Source organism: Salvia splendens, chromosome 6 (genome assembly GCF_004379255.2).
Source record: "Salvia splendens isolate huo1 chromosome 6, SspV2, whole genome shotgun sequence".
NCBI lineage: Eukaryota > Viridiplantae > Streptophyta > Magnoliopsida > Lamiales > Lamiaceae > Salvia > Salvia splendens.
The window spans coordinates 27351179-27358633 of record NC_056037.1 but is presented as its reverse complement, the minus strand read 5'-3'; positions in this window follow the sequence as shown (position 1 = coordinate 27358633).

The following is a 7455-nucleotide window of genomic DNA, read 5'->3' as shown; positions in this document are numbered from 1 at the left end:
TCGAGTGTTCCTTAATCATCTTGCAATGTGTACAAGTACAACCGGTTGCTGTGATTTCGTTTTAGTGCAGAAAGGTTTTTGCAAAATCTTAAAGTTGATGTTTCTACGCACCTCACAGAGTTATGAGGCAGTGATACCGCTCTCTATGCGGCCGGCTTCACCAACTTCGTTCCAATCGAACGGCACCTCAACTCTTATTTCACCCACTTGCTCGCACTTGTGGATGCAAACCTCAGTGTGTTTTGTGCGCTTCGTCATTGTCGACTCTATGCCTCTCATCCACATGTTGATGTGACGAAACACTTAACGATGAATACACGAACGTTGAGTTTGTCGTCGAAAAGTTCAATTTTGTCCAACAACTACGTAGCGATGTCAGGCATGTGGGGATTAGGCCATCCACAATAGGAATAGCCCAGCAAAAGCTCAGCCATAGCCTAGCCACAAACTCCTCCTGCCACATCATCAACACTAAAAATCCTCCTGCCACATCATCAAAACAAGCAAATAGCCCAGCCATAGCCTAGCCATAGCCTAGCCACATCACTCAAAATTATATAAAACAAATAATTAACAATCACACAAAATACGAAATTAAATTTACCACACAGATACGGGAAAATTCAATAATAATATTAAAATTTTAAAAAGTACATTAATTAAAAAAATACACTTCATTAAAATTAAAATAACATTACAACATCCTCATTAATGAGTTTGTCCCATATCGAAAGTGGAATATAAAACATTCAAGGATGTCTCTATAAAAGAGAAACAACCAAGAATGAGTTTGTCCCACATCGAAAGTGGAACATAAAACATTCAAGGATGTCTCTATAAAAGAGAAACAACCAAGAATGAGTTTGAAAGTGGAACATAAAACATTCAAAGATGTCTCTATAAAAGAGAAACAACCAAGAATGAGTTTGTCCCACATCAAAAGTGAAACATAAAACATTCAAGGATGTCTCTATAAAAGAGAAACAACCAAGAATGAGTTTGTCCCACATCGAAAGTGGAACATAAAACATTCAAGGATGTCTCTACAAAAGAGAAACAACCAAGAATGAGTTTGTCCCACATCGAAAGTGGAACATAAAACATTCACGGATGTCTCTATAAAAGAGAAACAACCAAGAATGAGTTTCATAAAAAAAACATTAAATAAAAAAAATTAAAAAATCCGCTGGGCGATGCGCTCGGCGATCCGGAGCACTGCAATAGCGCCGAGCGGATCGCTCAGCGCAGCGAAACCTCCGAGCACTCGGCGATTTTTAATTCCGAAATCCACTGGGCGGTTGCATTGGACCGCCTAGCGCCGGCGCTCGGCTAGGCGGTGCGCTAGGCGCCATTGCGGATGGCCTTATAGACACTTTGGGATGCGTAAGGGGATTATAGAATCGGGGGAATGGATCCCCTGCTATGGAGGGGTGCACAGCAGGGGATGCTGCTCCTCACACCTCATTATTTTATTAATTTAATTAAATTTAAAAGAACTATATTTTTTAATATAAAATATTAGGGTGTGAGGAGCAGCATCCCTTGCGGTGCACTCCTCCACAGCAGGGGATCTATTCCCTAGAATCGGGAGTGCCCGCCGTCGCTGCAAATGAGGTAGTGTACCACTATTGTCATTCGTCTTCATGAACATAATCTAATAATAAGATACACATTTAAAAAGAAAGTTATGATGAAAAGAGAATACGTCGCTGTGATTAAAGTATGAAGTGAATGTGGTATTTATAGTAGAGAATAGAGTTTATTCAAGCATTAGAAAATGAAAACAATAGACAAATTTCGTTAGAATTAAATATTTTTGAAAGAAAACTAAATTTCTTTAAATATAAAAGTACTAATGATTAGTTTAAAACAGTCCAAAATGAGCCTTATGTGCCTCGCAAGTGGTGCTAACTGCTAATGCATGTTGTGGCCGAGAGGCGACGAGCGCGTGGCTGAACGGTATGCCGCCCTTTATTTCACATTGTGAAGACGGTCACACCACCCCCTCCTACACATACCGATGATCGCATTGTTCTTCTAACTGCTGGAATAGGACCTCACATTGTGCATGCTCTTAGATTGCTGGTTATTTCCTATATATCCTAAAATAAAAACTATTTCTATTTTGAACCAATTCTTAAAATAGAAATTTTCCATTTAGAAAATTTCTTTTTTTCTATGAGGTAAGTCATTATTCACTAATGGAGTATATTTTTTCATTTTATTTTTTTATTATACTAATTTTATATTAAAATTTGTGATATTTTAAAAATTTTATTTTCAACTTGATATGGATATTTCCAAATTTACTGACAAAACAAACTGTTCATATACATTGCTTTCGTCACCTCGATTCATTGGGATTCTAAATACTTTATCACAAAAAATATGAGCTAAAATTAATATATTGAATGACATAATAGTTCCATGCTCGTGCTCATCGGGCCATCTGCAACGATGACTCTTATCCGTCTTTTAACCGTCTCATCCCTTAACTATTCATGGGCCCCACTGTACTTTTCACTCCATCTCTTAACTAAGATACAGAACCTGCAACCATCTATCTTTTATCTGTCTCTTATCTCATCCCTTAACTATTCATTCAATTTCATTTTTTATTTTTATTTCCAACAAATTCAATTAATAAAAACACAGTTCATTAAATAAAATAAAATTACAACTTAAAATTCTTAAAAAATTTAAAAAAACATAATTAAAAATCCTAAAAAATTTAAAATATATAATTTAATTTCTTCCGCTCACTCTCTCTAAATTCAAAATCTCAAGCTCAAAGAACCAGAAGAAAGATCATGTGCGTCTACCGATTGTCAAATTTTGCCCAAATGTGCTCCATTAGATCATCTTGGAGTTGTGCGTGGGCAGTAGAATCACGTGTCCTTGCCCGAATAGACTACCGATCTTGCAAAGACGGATGCACTCCACTGCGAGGCGGACTACTTGCGGTAGAGCTTCTGGGAGTTTCTGGGTCGAACCAATTTCCCGCCTCGGGTCCTTCGTCGGCGACAATCATGTTGTGCAAGATTATGCACGTATACATGATGTCGACCATACTCTCCATGAACCACGTACGAGCCGGGGCTTTGATAATGTTGAAGCGCGCTTGGAGAACCCCGAACGCCCTCTTCACATCCTTGCGAGCAGCCTCCTGCTTCTGCGCAAAAAGAGCCTGCTTTTTGTTCACCGGCCCGTTGAACGTCTTCACGAAGGTTGGCCACTTCGGGTAGATGTCGTCGGCAAGATAGTACCCCATTTTATACCTCCGGTTGTTAGCGATGAAGTTGATGGCCGACGCTTTACCATCCAAAACTTCGGCGAAGAGGTCGGATTGGTTGAGCACGTTGACGTCGTTGTTCGATCCGGGGTCCCCGAAGTACGCATGCCAAATCCATAGTCGGTAGTTGGAAACGACCTCGAGTATAACGGTGGGGTGGGTGCCTTTGTGGCCGCTCCTGTATGACTCCCTCCACGCCATAGAGCAATTCTTCCATTACCAATGCATGCAATCGACGCTGCCAAGCATCCCGGGGAATCTGTGCACTTCTTCGTGAAGGTGGAGCAGAAACTGACAATCTGCCGTGCTTGGCTTCCGGAGAAATTCATCGGTGAAGGCTACCCGGACGCCTTTGCAGAATTGCATCAAGCACATTCTCCTAGTGCTTTCTCCAATGTGGAGGTATTCGTCAAACAAATTTGTTGTTTGTCTAGTCGCAAGCTGATGGATTGCTGCAGTACATTTCTGCAGCGTCGTGTGGCTGGGACGGCCGACGGCGTCGAACCCTTCTTGGAAGAACTCTTCCCGGGCTGCCAATATATTTGCGATGTGGAGAAATAGAGGTCGCCACATGCGGAAACGGCGACGGAAGTAGGTATCATCCCATACCAGGTTATCACAGAAGTAGTCGCGTATTAACCTTGCGGCGGCTTCCTCCCGGTTACGATGGATGTAAGTCCGGGATCGTCTTTGGGGCGGCGCGGCTTCCTCCGCCTCCCTACGTCAATCTTCTTCAAGTGATTCTTCCATTATTCGACGCATCTGCTCAAATGGATCCATGAATGGATTAACTTTGGTAGAAGAATAAAATAGATGATTTTAGTTGAAAATTGGAGAGGAAAGAGAGATGATTTGAGAAGAATAGATGTGTATTTGTGTATGTGAAAGAGGAGTATTTATAAAATAAAAAAAGAAAAATAATAAAAAAAATTTAAAATTACAGTTGAACGGTCATATGACCGTATTTAATTTTTTAATTTTTTTTATTAAATTTGATTTTTTTTAAAAAATGATTTATTGCGTCAGCGTGACGACGCCCACTCGCATGTACAACACATTGGGTGGTTCCGGTTCGTCGACGTCGGGCACCCAGGGTTCGTCGACGCCGAGGGGGTACCAACCACCCAATTTTGACGTGGATGCATACGCCCGTCCCTCCGCCCCGCGGTATTCGCAGGATTATCCCAGATTCGGGAGGATTATTCCGTTGAACCCACTCTGGAAGAAGGCCGAGGCGGGGGAGGAGGCCGAGACGGTGGAAGCTCCAGGGCGGAGGCGGACGAGGAGGAGGAGGAGGATCTAGGCCGGCATCCGTACGGCCCCAAAGAAACGCTGGCGGTGTACAACGCCTGGATCAGCGTCTGGTAGGATCCCATCGTCGGGAATCAACAACCCCGGAAGTGCTTCTAGGAAAAGGTCACCGAGGCCTACTACCAGATTAAGCTGAAGGGGTCCCGCCGCGGCTCATATCAGATGCTCCGCTCTCACTTTGACCGAGTCGACAAAGAGGTCAAACGATTCTGCGCCATCCACAGGAATGAAGTTGCTCATTACCAAAGCGGAGCCACGAGAGCCAACATTCTGAGGTCGGCTTACGGGTCTACTACGACGACAACGACAAACAATTCAAATATGTCGATGTTTGGGAGGTCGTCAAGGACGAGGAAAGGTGGGCCGACGGTGTGCGGTCCAGCACGGGCTCGACCTCGAAGCGCACGAAGCACACGGCGAGTGACCAATACTCGTCTGGTGAGGGCGGTTCGGGCAGCGGGCCACAAGAGTTTGCCTCGCAGGAGGTTGAGACCCCGGCAGACGATGCCGGGGGTTCCTCCCGTGGGCGCAGTCGGCCGCAAGGGATAAATGCGGCAAAGGCGGTTAGAGGGAGTAGGGGCCGAGCCGAATCAAGCCAGGCGGGCTCGGGCTCGGGGGGACCCCCCAACTCCCTTATGGCCATGTACATGACCGCCACAATGGCGGACACTTCCCGCATGACTCCCGCCCAATATCAAGTCTGGCTTAACGGAATTACGTTTATGGCAGCACAACTTGGCATTCCGCCTCCTCACGGCTTCAGTGCACCTCCACCGCCTTCGGGGGATGATTCGCCGGCGGAGTAGTTTTTTTATTTTCTATAAAATTGTATTTTAAATTATGCATTTTTATTTTTTTAGTATTTTAATTATGTCTTTTTTTATTTTTTTGAATTTTAAGTTGTATTTCTATTTTATGTTGTAATTTTATTTTATTTTATTTTTAATGAAGTGCGTTTTTTTAATTGAATTTGGTTGGAAATAAAAATAAAAAATGAAATTGAATGAATAGTAATTTAAGGGACGGTTAAGGGACGGAGGGTTGCAGGTTTCGTCCCTTAGTTAAGGGATGGAGTAAAAAAGTACAGTGGGGCCCGCAAATAGTAATTTAAGGGACGGTTAAGACACGGTTAGTGACAACGTTGTGGATGGCCTAAGTGATCTACCATGAATCTTGGAAACCATCTTTGATTTTTTAATGTTTTAACAAAAAGTACATTTAGAATAGAGAGCGCGCCGATCACTATAATAGAGCGTCCATAATAGGGGAGCCGCGGCTCCCGGGCAGGGGGTGGCTGGGCCGCGACTCCCTATAGCTGGGGACTAGGAGAGCCGCCGGGGGGAGCCCATGGGAGCGCCGTGGAGTTGGCCTGGTCGGGGCGCCCTATTGTGGCGGCCGAGAGCCGCGGCGCCTGCCCAGGTTCGATTTATTTTTTCCAGTTTTTGTGTTAATTTTAGCATTTTGGAGAAGATGAAGTTCAGAGAGAGAATTATGGAAAGAGAGAGGAATTAAAAAGGGGACGCTAGTTTTCAAAAAATTAATTTAGCATTAATTTAAGAAATAAATCATCTCTAAAACTAAATTTCAATTAAAATTGGTCAATTTTTTAATTAAGGATTGTGATTTCAATTCACACCCTAATTACGGAAATAATTAAAATTTGAATTTTCAATAAATATATTTACTTGTAATTGTCAACTCTTTTTAATTAATTTATGTTTTTTCTAATTATTATAATCCGATAATTTTTATTCTAGTTAAATTAAAATATACGAAGAATGAAAAAAATAATTAATTTGTGGCTTGGGTTTGTCCACTATTAGGGTGGACAAGTTTTTTTTTTGTGGTCTGACCAAGTTTTTGTGGCTTGGCCTTGGCCTTAACTATTGTGGACACTCTTAGAGCATATCGTCATGATAGCATAACAATCTATCACAAATACTCTTTACGTACGCTATTATGAGTCTCATATCTTAGCGACACGAATTTTAATGATTGTCAAGAAATGTCAGTGAAAAAAAGTTAGTGTAATATGAGTCTCATTAGTTTAAAATAAAATGTGAGTAAATAAGTTAGTGGAATAAATGTGGAAGTGTATTACCATTTATAGTAAAACGAATCGGATCTTCTATGCGCATATGGACTAAAATAGAAGAACTAACTTAGATCAAAGGATCAAAATAAAAAAATATGAATATTTTTAGGTGTTGTAATGAGTATTAATTTCTTAAACTATGATCTGAAAACAATATAGGTCTGTCAGATAATAATTACAATAATTACCTATGCAATATATACTCCTCAACTATGTTATTCGCAATTTTCATTTCAAATCAACATTTGGGATTATTTTTTAGTGTAGTTAAATTAGTATATCATAGAGAGTATTTTTTAAAATTTGAGTTTAGTATAAAAATGATTTTTAAATTTACGATTTGATGTGACATTTACACTAAAATGAGTTTGGGTTTAGTGTAAATTGTCGTAGATGCTCTAAAAAAAAATAAGAGATTGATTTGGAGTATCATTAGAGCTAATTACTTTATTTATCTATGTTATTATCTGCTCACTAAATTACTGAATATATACTCATTCAGTCCAAACTTAGTTGGATCGTATTCAAATTTTGATTGTCATAACTTAGTTGAGTCATTTTTTTTTATAAAAAAAATGTAATCACCCACTTAGAGCAGCTTTTATGAATGGAAGAAGAAATATGTGAAATAGAATTTTTAGAATTGAAGAATGAGATGCGAAAATTTGATTTCGGAGAAATTCACATAACTAAGAGGGGCGGGGGGGGGGGGATGAGGCGCTTACGCTTAACAGATGAATTCTCATCCGATAAACAA